This window comes from Rhinolophus sinicus, chromosome 2, assembly GCF_057876585.1.
Source record: "Rhinolophus sinicus isolate RSI-liver-muscle chromosome 2, RSI-T2T, whole genome shotgun sequence".
Classification (NCBI taxonomy): Eukaryota; Metazoa; Chordata; class Mammalia; order Chiroptera; family Rhinolophidae; genus Rhinolophus; species Rhinolophus sinicus.
This window is the reverse complement of record NC_142502.1, coordinates 101,508,031-101,522,476: the sequence shown is the minus strand read 5'-3', so window position 1 is coordinate 101,522,476 and position 14,446 is coordinate 101,508,031. Positions and strand designations below refer to the sequence as shown.

Genomic DNA, 14,446 nt, shown 5'->3' with positions numbered 1-14,446 from the left:
AATGTCTTCCTTTCAATGTTTCCTTTATCTTTGGACAAAGAAAGAAGTCATTGGGGGCCAGATCAGGTGAGCAGGGAGGGTGTACCAATACAGTTATTTGTTTACTGGCCAAAAACTCCCTCTCAGAAAGTGCCATGTGAGCTGATGCATTGTCGTGATGCAAGAGCCATGAATTGTTGGCGAAAGGTTCAGGTTGTCTAACTTTTTAACGCAGGTTTTTCAGCACTTCCAAATAGTAAACTTGGTTAACTGTTTGTCCACTGGTACAAATTCATAATGAATAATCCCTCTGATATCAAAAAAGGTTAGCAACATTGTTGCAACAAGTTCACGAACTTAATTGTCTGACCTTGCACGTGCCCGTGTGTGTGTGTGTGTGTGTGTGTGTGTGTGTGTGTGTGTGTGTGTGTGTGTAAAGCATTCTGGCAAAATACTATTGTGGAGAAGGCCACAGGCTTGAGGCCACACACCAGGAACTGACCCACAGTCCCACCAGGTCAGGTCCCACGTGGGAACCACTGCCCCTGCTGCTGGGCACACGTGTCACTGCTCACACCACTGACATCCATGTGGACCCCGGACCCTGCGGCCATGACTGCTGTCACTGCTGCTCCCCCTGCAGCTGTGTTGTTACTGCCAAATGCATTCTGCTCGGTTCCAGCCTCTGTGTGACCACGTCCTGAGTCAGAGTCTGGCATGTGGTCACCTGAGGGTGGAGCCTCATGCCGTGTCCAGCTGCAAGAGTGTTGGGGACAGTGGGTTTCCCTCTTATGGAGTTGAAGTGGCCTCTGCCTCCCACCAAGAGTCTCTGTGTGAAATTTTCCTAATGTAGGAAAAGGGTTCAGGTGTTTAAGGTGAGGGATGTAAAAAGAATGACTAATGTCAATTCTTGGAGCAAACATCTGAGACTAGAACTTTCTCTGGTACTTTATAGGCACTCAGGTTTGGCCAGAAGAACAGGGACTAATAATTGACATCCAAGGGGGAGGTTGATTTACTTACTCTTACTCTGAATTTCTTAGTGGGATAATGAGGGCTTTTTCCCTTCACCCAACCAATTCTCTGATGCGCTGACATCACCTGGGGATCCCACTATCGGGGAATTCTGCCACTACCTGGAGTTACATCAGACCCCAAAGGTTACGGGCTCCGTCCCACAGGCAGCCCTCACTTCAGACACAAGCCACAAGTTTCAGGTCCCCATGTTACCTGCACTTCTGTCTGACGTGGGTAGTAAGTTGGGGGTCCCCCGTTTCAAGTTCAATAATTTGCTAGAAAAACTCATAGAATTCAAGAAAATGCTAAGCTTACTGCTACAGTTGGTTATAAAGGACACAAGTGAGAAGCCATATGAAGAGGTCCGTAGGGCGAGGTCTGGAAGGGTCCCCAGTGCAGGAGTGTCTGTCACTGAGTTGGAGTGTGTCACCCTCCCAGCATATGGATGTGATGAGCAATTCAGCAGCTCTCTGAATTCTGTCGAGTTAGGTTTTGTTTTTAATTGAAGTTTCATGACGTAGGCCTGATTGATTAAGTGATTGGCCATTGATGATTGAACTCAGCCTCCAGCTCCTCTCCCCAGAGGTCAGGGCGTGAGGCTGAAAGTTGCAACCTTCTGATCATGGCTGGTCTTTTTGGTGACGATCCCCCATCGCAAAGCTCTCTAAGATCCCTCAGCCAAGAGTCATATCATTGGCACCCAAAAACAGTCTTCTCACTCAGGAGATTTCAAAGGTTTTAGAGCTCTGTGTCAGGAACTGGGGACAAAGACCAAATTTTTTTTATTATATCATAGGTCTTTGACCACAGATCCATTCATAACAAAAGGACCATAACAGTTAAAAATGCTGGCACATTACAGGCATCCCATTCAGTTATTAACAATTAGTCCAGTCCAGTGTCCTATTGAAGACATTTACATGCCTAATAAATTTACAAAAATTGCTCAACGTTTTAGTCAGAGGGGAAATTCAAATTAGGTGTAATAGGATATCATTGCACATATCCCCGAATGGCTAAATTGAAAAAGTCAGACAATATGAATTGTTGGTAAAAATTTAATTATATCTCATATATTACTAGTGGGAGAATAAATTAATTCAAATACTTTGAAAAATTCTTTGGCCTTACATTCTAAAGCGAAACATTCACTTGCCCTGTGACCCAACATTTCTACTCCTACTTATATACCTACTAGACATTAGTGCATATTTGTGCCAGAATATATGGAAAAATCATTCATAGCAGCATGATTTGTGAAATCTGGGCATAACACAAATGCCCATGAACATCAGAGGACAGAAGTGTGGTCCTGTTCATATAATGGACCCCCCTGTAGCCATGGGAATGAATAATCTACGACCACACACAGCCTTAGGGGTGAGACCCGGGGACATAATATTGAGTGAGAGTGGATACTGAGGGGTTTCCCTGTAATATTCCATTCTACCAACACCTGGCAGAACTCATCTCTGCTGTTAAAAATCAAGCTCAGAGCTACTTGGGGAGAGGTTGGTTTATGACTGAATACGTCTCAAGAGCGTTTCCTGGAGCTGGAAATGTTCCTTGATGTGAGTGTTGCTTATCCCAACGTTCACTTTGGGAAAATCCACTGTACACTTATGATTCGTCCACCTCTTTCTATGGGTGTGTTAACCTAAAAAAAAAAGGCTTCTAAAGTGAGAGGCAACAAGTATTTGAGATTTAGAAAAAAAAAAGAATATCAATTTGGGAAGTATTGATTCAGACAGAAACACACATAATATTCCAGTTAGGAAGCAAAAATGACGGATATTTATGAGAAAGGAAAGGGGAACAATTACATCAATAGAAGGAAGGCATTTCTATTGGTGCAAATAACAACACAGGGAGGCTAATTCTAAATCATTAAAATTTTCAGTTCAGCAGTCAGAATAACTGCTTTCCTGTTATCTTTGCAAACAGTTCTTTGGAACATAATGTTGCTTTAGGCCCAATATAAAGGTTATTTGCCCGGTTTTAATATCTCAACGGTTTCAGGCATAAGATGTGCAAAACAATTCTCTGGGATGGCAGCTCCCGCTCCATTTTAAAGTAGCTGTTTAATATTTTTTTGACATTTCCCCCATTTTGATCAACATCTTTCCTTCAAAGTATCGCTGATAAATCACTGGAAAGCAGCACTGATCGGTGAGTAAAGCGTCCTTGGCCCTCCATTGTTAGGGTGGCTCATTTTCGGGGTAGATTTTTGCATCTATGTTCATTAGAGATATCAGCCTGTAGTTTTCTTTTTTTGTGGTGTCTTTGTCCGATTTTTGGATCAGGGTGATAGTGGCCTCGTAAAAAGTGTTTGGGAGCCTTCCCTCCTTCTGGATTTTTTGGAAGAGCTTGAGGAGAATAGGTGATAATTCTTTTTTGAATGTTTTTTAAAATTCACCTGCAAAGCCATCTGATCCAGGGCTTTTGTTTGTTGGGAGATTGTTGATTACTGATTCAATTTCCCTGGTGTTAGTGTATTCAGGTTTTCTGTTTCTTCTTGAGTTAGCTTTGGAAGGTTGCATGCTTCTAGAAAATTGTTCATTTCTTCCAGATTGTCAAACTTGTTGGCATATAGTTGCTCATAGTAATTTCTTAACACTTTTTGTATTTGTGTGGTATCTGTTGTCACTTCTCCTCTTTCATTTTTGATTTTATTAATTTGGGTCCTCTCTTTTTTTAAATGAGTCTGGCTAAAGGTTTGTCAATTTTGTTTATTTTCTCTAAAAACCAACTCTTGGATTCATTGATCTTCTGTATTGTTTTTCTGGTGTCTATTTCATTTATTTCTGCTCTGATCTTTATTATCTCCTTCCTTGTACTCCTTTTGGGCTTATTTTGCTGTTCTTTTTCCAGATCCCTTAGGTGTGAAGATAAACTGTTGATTAGTGATTTTTCTTGTGTCTTTAGGTAGGCCTGCAATGCTATGAATTTCCCTCTTAGGACTGCTTTCACTGCATCCCATAGATTTTTGGTCATTGTGTTTTCATTTTTGTTTGTCTCGAGATATCTTTTGATTTCTTCCTTGATCTCATGGTTGACCCATTCATTATTTAGTAACATGTTATTCAGCCTCCATGAATTGGTTTATCTTCCAGTTTTTTTTCCTGTAGTTCATTTCTAATTTCATAGCACTGTGGTCAGAGAAGACAATTGGTATGATTTCAATTTTCTTAACTTTATCAAGACTTGTTTTGTGGCTTAACATGTGGTCTATCTTGGAAAATGTTCCATGTGCGCTTGAGAAGAACGTGTATTCTGAAGCTTTGGGGTGAAATGCTCTGATAATATCGATTAAATCCTAGTGGTCCAATGTGTCATTTTAGGCCGTTGTTTCCATATTGATTTTCTGTCTGAAAGACCTGTCCCTTGTTGTCAGAGGTGTGTTGAAGTGTCCTACTGTGATAGTGTTACTGTTGATGTCTGTCTTTATGTCAGTCAATATGTGTTTTATATATTTAGGTGCTCCTATGTTGGGTGCATCGATGTTTACTAGGGTTATGTCCTCTTGTCGGATTGATCCCTTTATTCTTATATAGTGCCCATCTTTGTCTTTTAATGTATTCTCCATTTTAAAGTCTATTTTGTCAGATATAAGTATTGCAACTCCAGCTTTTTTCTCATTCCATTTGCATGAAATGTCTTACTCCAACCCTTCACTTTCAGCCTGTTTGTATCTTTTGATCTGAGGTGAGTCTCGTATACAGCATATATAAGGGTATTGCTTTCTTATCCACTAAGCCACCCTATGTCTCTTGATTGGAGCATTTAATCCCTTTACATTTAAAGTGATTATTGATAGGTACGTAGTTATTGCCATTTTTTAAATTTGTAGTTATATTGTTTTCATCTTTCGTCTGTTTACAGAAGTCCTTTTAATATTTCCTTTAATGCTGGCTTGGTGGTAATAAATTCCTTTAGCTTATTCTTTTCTGGGAAGATCTGTATCTCTCCTTCGATTTTAAATGATAGCCTTGCTGGATAAGCAATCTAAGTTATAGGTCTTTGTTTTCTATCACTTTGAGTTTCTCCTGCCACTCCCTCCTGGCCTGCAATGTTTCTGTAGAAAAGTCATTTGATAATCTTATAGGAATTCCCTTGTATGTAACCCTCTGTCTTTCTCTTGCTGCTTTTAGGATTCTCTCTTTGTCTTTAACCTTTGCCACTTTAAGTATTATGTGTCTTGGTGTGGACCTGTTTGGGTTTATCCTGGTTGGAACTCTCTGCACTTCCTGGGTTTGTATGTCAGTTTCCTTCACCAGGTTAGGGAAGTTTTTGGACACTATTACTTCAAATATGTTCTTGATCCCTTGCTTCCTCTCTTCACCTTCTGGTATTCCTATGATGCGCATGTTCTTGTGCTTGATGTTATCCCAGAAGTCTCTTAAACCATCTTCATTGTTTTTTATTCTTTTTTCTTTCTGTTGTTCTGTTTGGGTGATCTCTGCTAACTTGTCTTCTAAGTCACTGATTTGATCCTCTGCTTCATCTAACCTGCTGTTAATTCCTTCAAGTGAGTTCTTTATTTCAGTAATTGTGTTCTTTAGTTCTAGCTGGTTGTTCATTATGATTTCTACATCCTTCTTGATGTCGTCTCTAAGCTCATTAAACATTCTTATCATCAGTGTTCTGAACTCTGTCTCTGATAGACTGGTTACCTCTGCTTCATTTAGTTCCATTTCTGGAGGTTTCTTCTGTTCTTTTATTTGGTACAGGTTTCTTTGTTTCCCCATTCTGGCTGACACTCTGTATTTCCTTCGATGTATTAGGTAGATCCCCTAGAGTTCTTAGTTCTTCCTGGGTTATCTTATGTAGTATGTGTCCTTTATATTTGACTTGCACCATTTCCTTCTTTTCCTCTGCGTGTGTTCCAAAGGTGACTCTTGTGTTGTGTATATTGTCCTGTTAAAGAAGATCTTTAATTGCTTTTTGCTTGTGAGTAGGTAGGGTTAACTCCTAGGCTGACTAGTTGTGAGACTTGGCTCTGCCCGCCGCAAGATGTTCTGCTGCGTGAGGGTTGACCACTTAAATGAGGTTTGGCCTCTATGGGCTCTTGTGCAAACATTCATTTTTCACATTTCTGGAGATTACGAGGTCCAAAATCAAGATGTTAGCTTATTTGGTATCTGGTGAGACATAAATTATTGGAAGAAATGGTTCTGTATTTACCTCACTGCTGATTAAAACTTTTGTGTGTTGCTGTGACAAGAAGCTCAATCTGAAGTTCTTTATCACTCAGCTCTCCACATTTCCAACCTAAAACCCAATCCTCACCATCCACACTATTTTAGAGAAATTTGCTTTTTTCTTTCAAGGCAAGAAGGGTAGCCATCCTGTCAATATTTTAGAACCAACTTTTACACGAGGCTTACACACACTACATCCAATCATGTTAACTGCTTCAGTAGCCAGCAAGTGCTTCATTCAGATATGATGGTGCCCTGACTGTTGATCTAACAGAATTTCATAACTATCTGGAGCATACTTCCTATATTATTTCCCTCCGGCCATGTAAGTCCCAGTTATATTTGCTAAAGAAGCCTACAATACACACATGACTGTAGCAGAAACTGAAAGCATGTGCTTGAGCCAGGAAACTCGGTGGTGATAGTTACCCTTTGCCATGGTTAGTACATCATTTACAGCCTATTGTGTCATCATGATATGGATCCCAAAGCTGCTGATGCTGCCATCGTGACTAAGAATGGCGTCCTGCTTTCACAGCTGGCATTCATGACAAGTGTCCTGCTGTGGTTCCTGGTAGAGAACTGATCATAGAACAGTAACCTGTGTGCGTGCTGAGCAGCAGAAACACTACAGCTGTGCCTGATGCTGGCAGGACCACGTAGGTGCCCGATGAAGGCCAGGCACTTCCTGGTACCTAGGTGAAGAGAACGTGATGAGTGAGTTTTTAGGACCACACGGTCACATCTTTGTCCTGGATAAGAATGATAAAAGCATTAGATTAGATATTGCTGAGGGAAAGAATCTGAGAAAAGAATGTTAGTTTGTATACTGCATTTACACTATTTTTTTAACTCCTTTCTGTCCTATGAACTGTTATATTGTGACCCTTACCTGTCAATAAATATAATAGTTCCATTTTAGATGTTAAATGTAATGAAGAACCCTATACCTCATCCTACAGATTTTGATTAAGAATAAGGTAGATGCTATGAATGCATAGCTCAACACTTCTGATTTTGATGTCTTTTCTATATAGATTTCATATTGAGAAATATAGCATTAATGCATTATGCTTATTAATCAGTGACTATAAGCTAAAGATTTCAGACAAAAATTTAGGTGTGGTCCACTTATTCAAGGGATCTTTTATTAAAATGTTTTGCTGAAATATGAGCCTTTTGAAACATATAGAATTAACGAACAATGACAAACTACCCATAATGCTGTTATAATATTGTTCCGGTGGTAATTAAAACTTTTACAAAAATATAGCATTGATTAAACTTTTAGCTTAGGATTTCTATTTTTGTAGCTAATTAACTAGACAACTTAAGGCATTCTTCAACTGAGGATAAAGAAACGCTAGTCAAATATTTTTAAATTTGCCCCTTAGGATATAAAACTTAATAGTTGTCTGACATGGAGATCCAGTTTATTTTGTCACTAACGGCGAGTCAGTTGGCCGGATATCACTTGTTAAATTATCTATCTTGTCTGCACTAATTTTACGTGCGACATTTATGATGTACTATAAAAGCCTCATATATACCTCGAAAAAAAAAAAAAAAAAACTTAACAGTTGTCTAGAAAATAATGGGAAAAATACATTAAATCCCAGCCTGTATTGTTTAGTGGGGAAAAATGTGATCATAAAAAATGTTATAAATACAAATATTCTTAGTACATAAAAAGACTGAAAGTAAAATAAATGAATATTAAAATAATTAGAAAATATAAGAAAAAATAGAAAAGTGAGGCCTACAAAATACAAATATGTCTACACATTTTCCAAAATCATAGGTAAACAAAAGTGGAGAGAATTCAAACCACAGTAGCTCATGTCTGAAAGATAACCAGAACATAAAGAATCATACAAATGTTAACATACATGTAAGCAAGTAAATAAACCTCCAAAACAATCAGGACCTATCTGGATGTCATACTCCTGGGGAGAGTCAGGCAGTGACTATTAAAAAATCAAATATATCAAGGACCTCTGGGGAAGAGCGAAATTCATTCCTTTGAAGAAGCTGGTTCTACTGTGACTGTAAAACTCAAAACAGAAATGAGAGGTGGCAGATCTGCATGCTGGCTGCTGGGTACTACAGTGAAACAGGTTTGAAACTGCCCTTGACCAGCATTAACAGTTTCAGAAAGGCCTCACTACTGGAAAACATTGAGAACAGGAGAAAGTAAGCAGGGAAACAGGATAGGTTGTGCAGAGATGAGAGAAAATGACAGAATCAGACATCACCCCCTTTAAAACAAACAAACAAAACCACCTTCATTTCGCTATACCAGCAAGAAGGGGCCATCTGAATGCAGAATCCTAGAAAGCCTCAGCTGGATTCCTGAAGCCTCCTCCAATGGAGACATATCTGTTACCGTCAGTTCAGAAAAGTTCAAAACATCATAAAATGAACAAAAACATCATGAAAGCCTGAAAAAGAGTTACCATAAAAATAAAACACAGACAGAATTGAAACATTCTATCTGAGTAAAATGCTTATGGCAGATCAAGCATAAAGTTGACCCAAACTGTAACTTAGTGTACTCAATCAGAATTAAATAACATTAAACTTCATTTGTAGAAATGAAAGGACTGCTTAAGTAAAAAAATTAATACAACAATGGACAGAAAAATAGTTTGAAATAGAAACTCGGTAAAGAATGAGAAGTAAAAGATGATATTAACTTATTGTAAGTAGTGATTAAATTAGGATGCGTAAAGGATAATTACATTTACTGAATATACAGTAAGAGACATTAAGAAATGAAAATAAAATAAAATAAAAAGGAAGTATGTAGATCAGAATATATAGATATAGAAGACAAATTCTGACATATATATGTGTGTATGTATATATATGTAAATATATATGTTTTTTATAACTTGAAATCTCAAAAAAGAAAAAAAAGGACATGAAAGAGAACTAGTATTTTAAACTACAATCAAGAAAATTTTCAAAATAAAAGTCCTGAAACTGCTTGGAAAAGACTTAATGCTTACCCAGAAATATTGACATAGAACAATCAACTTTGCAGCATATTCTATAATAGTATGAAGTAAATATATTTAACTATAATCTAAGACAAAAACAAGGTTGTGACAAAATTTAAATGTCTTATGCCAAAAAGTGGGAACAGAAGAAAACAAGAAAGTTAAAAAAAAATTACTGATTGTTGAATAGGTGATAGTCAAATCAACTAGTAGAGCTTAGATAAGGAAAACAAAAGGAGAGTTCATAGATGAGAGTTAAAGGGGGGAAAAGGAATTAAGGATATTATAAAATTAAGGATATTATAACATTATAAGGCTATTATAAAAGACATTAAAAGGGAAATAACTGCTACAAAGATTATAAAACTTTTCATTAGTTCTAAAATAAATACACAAAAAAAATAGCGAAGTGATATACTGCCTCGAAAAAAAAATGTCTTCCCTTCCCTCTTCCCCACCCCATATATATCAAATATAAAATAATAGACACAGCGAGTATAAAAAAATATGGTAGCGTTGAGTGTGGTCACATTAGACATATCAGTAAATAAAAATAGATTTAAAAGAATAGTAAAGGAAAAGCTAATAAAAGATCAGCTGTAGATGTGCTTCCAGAGTAAAATCTGGGAAACACCTATTTTAAAAATGTGATTCAGAAATGACACAGAGGGAGAGAGGGAGGGTGGAAAAGAGAGAGAAAGAGGAGCAAAGAGACGTGAGCCAAATGGAAACACCAAGTGAGCAGGATTGTGGTGTTCTATCAAACAGTATAGGATTCAGCCCTCAATACATTAAAGTAGACAAAGAAACTTCATTATGATGCAAAATGATACAATTAACAGGTATTTAACATTTTAACAGGTATAAAGGTCTATGTACCAAGTAATACAGTAACTCTTTTTTTATTGCAACCTAAAGTGTATACAAGGAAAAATAGAAGAATAACACTAGGAAAGTTCAATACTTCTTTCAAGTTTGTGTTAATATAGTTCAAGTGGACACATAAATAAATAAGCATATAGAAGATCTAATCATCTAATCAATATCAAATGATAGATAATATGGAGAAATATATATTATACTCTGATAATGAATATTATTTTATATCAAGAGCAAAAGAAACATATTAAATATATTATAATATTAAAGACAGAAGGCAAATAAGTTTAACATAATGAAATTATTATAAATAATATTCTCTAATCAGGATTTAATAAGACTAGAGATCAATAACAAAATTGAAAATATCCTTCATCTGGAATTTTTTTATTTTTGTTGGTTAGGTTTTTCATGGTTCTGTGGACTGAATGATTGTGTCCCCCTATAATTCATGTGTAGAAACCTAACCCCCAAGGGGAAGGTATTAGGAGATGAGTATACTGGGACGTGATTATGTCATGACAGCAGAGCTCTCCCATGTGACACAATTACTTCCATGGACCACATTTCATTCATTAGAAGCCAATCACTGAGACAGTCAGCACATGGAGGGGAGGGAAATTAAGCTCCACCTATTGATGAAAAGAATCGAAGAATTTTTGGAAATTTTAAAACCCCAAGGCAGAAAGTAGAATTTTTTTATGTATTCCAGACAAAGTAGAGGGCTATGACAGGAATGTTAGGGGCACCTCTGTGTAGTGATACGACCAAGCCAATAAGAGTTTACTTAGGTCGGAATGTGCCATATTGATATATGGGGACTTGGAAACTAGATATGAGAGCTTCATGGTGGGAGATTAAAATGAACACTAAAAAATAAACATTATTTCTCTCAGCTCAAGTTCTTAAAAAGATTGCTAGTCTCTGAGATCATTTCAGCATGTTTATTTTAGGGAACATTCAGCTCATGGTTGAGAAGAACATATATAAGTTTTCCTTTCTTCATCTTAGATTTCTCTGAAGCTCAAATGCATCATTGAATAAAAGATAAACACACAGAAAAAAAGAATAAAAGTAAAACACACAGAAAATGGTATTAAGTTATCTGTTGGGGTAAATAAGGTATATTTTGATACAGTGTATCTCGCATGATTCACTTCTCCCACAAGTTTCATGTGAATAGTGAAACAGCCATGATTATATGGCTTGAGCAAAAACAGAACAGTGACAACTAATACACATGGATGATGATAATGGTAACACTAGAGATAACCTAATATTCTGAACTGAATACTTATGTGCTCGATACTTGGGTAAGCGATTTATATGCATGGCCTCACCTAATTATCCCCAAATCACATGACATTGATGCAACAAGGAAGCAATTATTTTCCTTAGGATAATTACTTTCTGAACTAAGTTACTATATGTTGATATGAATCCAACTCCCCTGAAATTTACGTGAGCGCTGGGTTTTCTGATTTATTTTCTATTTACTCATTAATGTTTTAATTGATTTAAGGTTTCCTAACTATGTTGATTATTAAGCATTACCTAGCTTTTACATTCTCTGAATCTACTTAAAAAAAGACAAAACGGGTGGCTGGTTAGCTCAGTTGGTTAGAGCATGGTGCTTATAACACCAAGGTTGCTGGTTCGATCCCTGCCTGGGCCACTGTGAGCTGCACCCTCCGTAAATATAAAAACAAACAAACAAACAAAGAAAAGACAAAACAGATTTCCACCATTTCAGGCAGTTAAAAATAGAACAATTATGAAAATTTTTTAATGAGAAAAGGAATTTTACTTTTCCAATATTTGAACTGTATATACTCTTAAATCGTGACTCTTGATGCAGATCTAGTTTTTCCTTTATAGACTAAATTTGTTTTTCTTACTGTTTTCAATTCATTGACTAAGGTTTAGCTGGTTTATCTAAAGCAATGGCAATGTCACTTTTAAAATAGTTAATCTTTCTTGAACTCTAGAATATAAAACACATATGTAAACCTTTATAAACTAAAAAGTTATTCAAATGTAAAGCCCTGTAAAGATATTAGTCCAGCTCTGCTGTGACACAACTGAGGACATATTTTTTCAATATTATTTTTCTTATTATTGGAAAAAATTATGTGCTAATTATCGACTTCAGAAAACATAAAACAGGGACTGAACAATAAATGCCTAGAAATTACCAAGGTTAAACATCTCCTATACGTTTCTGGTTATATACATAAGTATGTACAAATATATATCAGTTATACAGCTATATATGGTTTTGATAAATAAAATCATTTATATAACTTTATTTCATTTAAGGTTTTTATAAAAAAAATATTTTCCAGTGCCTTTAATATTTATTCAACTACATAATTTTTAAAACTGTATAGTATTCCTTAAAACATATATACTAGATTTAATGTAATTATTTCCCTGTTGTTGAAATTATAATTGATGAAAACACCATTTTAAACACAAAAAAATATATTTTAAAAGAATTCAAGGTGTTGATATATGAGTGGAGTGGGATTTCTCCTTAATATATTCCTGAAGAGAATTCATCAGCCTTCTTTAAGATTGGTCTTATAGTTCCCCAACGATCTGTTTTTCACCGGAAAATGTTTTAATATCTAGCAATTATCATAGTGCTACAATAGTACCTAAGGCCTTTAATCACATATAATTCTACTGTCTTTGCCCAGCTATATCTGAGTTAACTTGGTTAGAAAAGCAACAACAAAAACAACAACAACAAAAACTTGTTCTTAGCATGGCTGCAATAAAACTAGTGAAAAAACAAGTAAGATTAAGTAGAAAGCGCCTGGGATTGAACCTGTATTTAAAGGACTGGCTGCTACTCCCTTTCGAGCACTTAAACAGTATTTCATCCTGGGGAAAGTCGCTTAAATTCTCTAGACTTCTGGCTCCTCAACTGATAATTTATCTCAAAGAGTAATTTTCACTCTGAAAATTTTAATTTGTCCTTAGAGAGAATAAATGTCTCAGTTGATTCACTCTTGTTTCCAAGTGCTATATCTGAAGCCAGGTAAAAATCATACAGATTAATTCCATAGAATTGGCTGACTTGACCAGTGAGGTTTTCATAATTAGAGTCTGAGTTACTTGAGATGATCTGTTGTCATAAGTGGTGAGAGTTTAGAGGATTTTTCTAAATATTGTTTGTCTACAAGTGACTTTTTTACCCCTGTACTAAACTGAACAAATTTTTGTAAAATATACAATAAATATTCATATACACATTCTCTTATTTTTTATCTGACAGAATTACATTTTATCTTTAAAATAGTCCGTTTATATTGATTAGAAGTGTGTTAGAAATTGATTACAAATTAATTTGGGGAGAATTCATGTTATTGTAACGTTGAGTCCCATATTGGTAGAAAATCGCTCTGGCAAACAGAGTCTCTTAGAATCTTATATTTTCATCTTGATAGATATGCTAGGCAAGAAGGGGCTCTTTCTGCCAGTGTGGTTTGGGAAAAATAAATTTTAAAATAGATAGAACCAGCCCAGCTTATTGTTTATGAGTAGAGAAATGAGAGGAGCTTGTCCTAGCAGATATTACAATATGTTCCTACAATATTAAACCAGTGTGATATTGGTCCTTGAATAAAAACTGAGACAAAAGAAACAGAAATTAGAATGCATAAACCACAAGTCTCACATTAATAGAAAAATAATTAGACATTTAAAAATGAAACGGGGATCATTGTTAGATACTTAGATCTAAAACAAAGTTATATGCTTTTTTCTAAACTTTACCAGAATGAACTCAATATGAATTAAAGTTACAACAAGAATATTTATTAAATGTAAAATAAAACACCACAATGATCAAGAAAAAAATTTTTTATTACTATCTATACATTATTTTCTTAGCAAGACGCCAAAAATAAAAATAAAGAATGAAAGTGGTAAATTTGACAGCAAAAAGTTACTGTAATCGAAAAGCAAGAGGAAAATCAAAGGTAAAATAAGAAAAACTAAAGAAAACAAAATACATCCCAGCCAGTACCACAGGTGAAAGATCTGATTAGTGTCTTTACAAATAAGGAGATTTAATGTATTGATATAAAAGAAAAATGACAGAAATAGACTAATTAGAAAAGAAAACATGTAAAAGACAAATAAATACATGTAACATATTTCACCACACTTGTAAAAACATAAAAGCAAATCAAAGAAAAACATGAAAGCATGAGATAATTTTTATCTGTTAAATATCTATTATGAATGATATATAACACTCATAGATTACAGTGCAAAAGCATAAACTGCCTTTTATCATCAAAATCTTTCAAAGTTCATGGCCTTTGTTTCAGCAATCCACTTATAGCAATTTATCTT

General features: G+C 35.6%; 1 long non-coding RNA gene and 1 other non-coding gene across 2 annotated transcripts in view; both read left to right on the top strand.

Annotated features, from left to right (window-relative positions):
• LOC148758844 (uncharacterized) overlaps window positions 1-14,446 on the top strand; it is a 69,703-nt gene that overhangs the window by 16,054 nt on the left and 39,203 nt on the right. The gene's annotated exons all lie outside the window — the stretch shown is intronic.
• Window positions 11,680-11,753, top strand: TRNAI-UAU (transfer RNA isoleucine (anticodon UAU)). The gene has a single exon. It is a non-coding gene; the product is annotated as a tRNA-Ile (tRNA).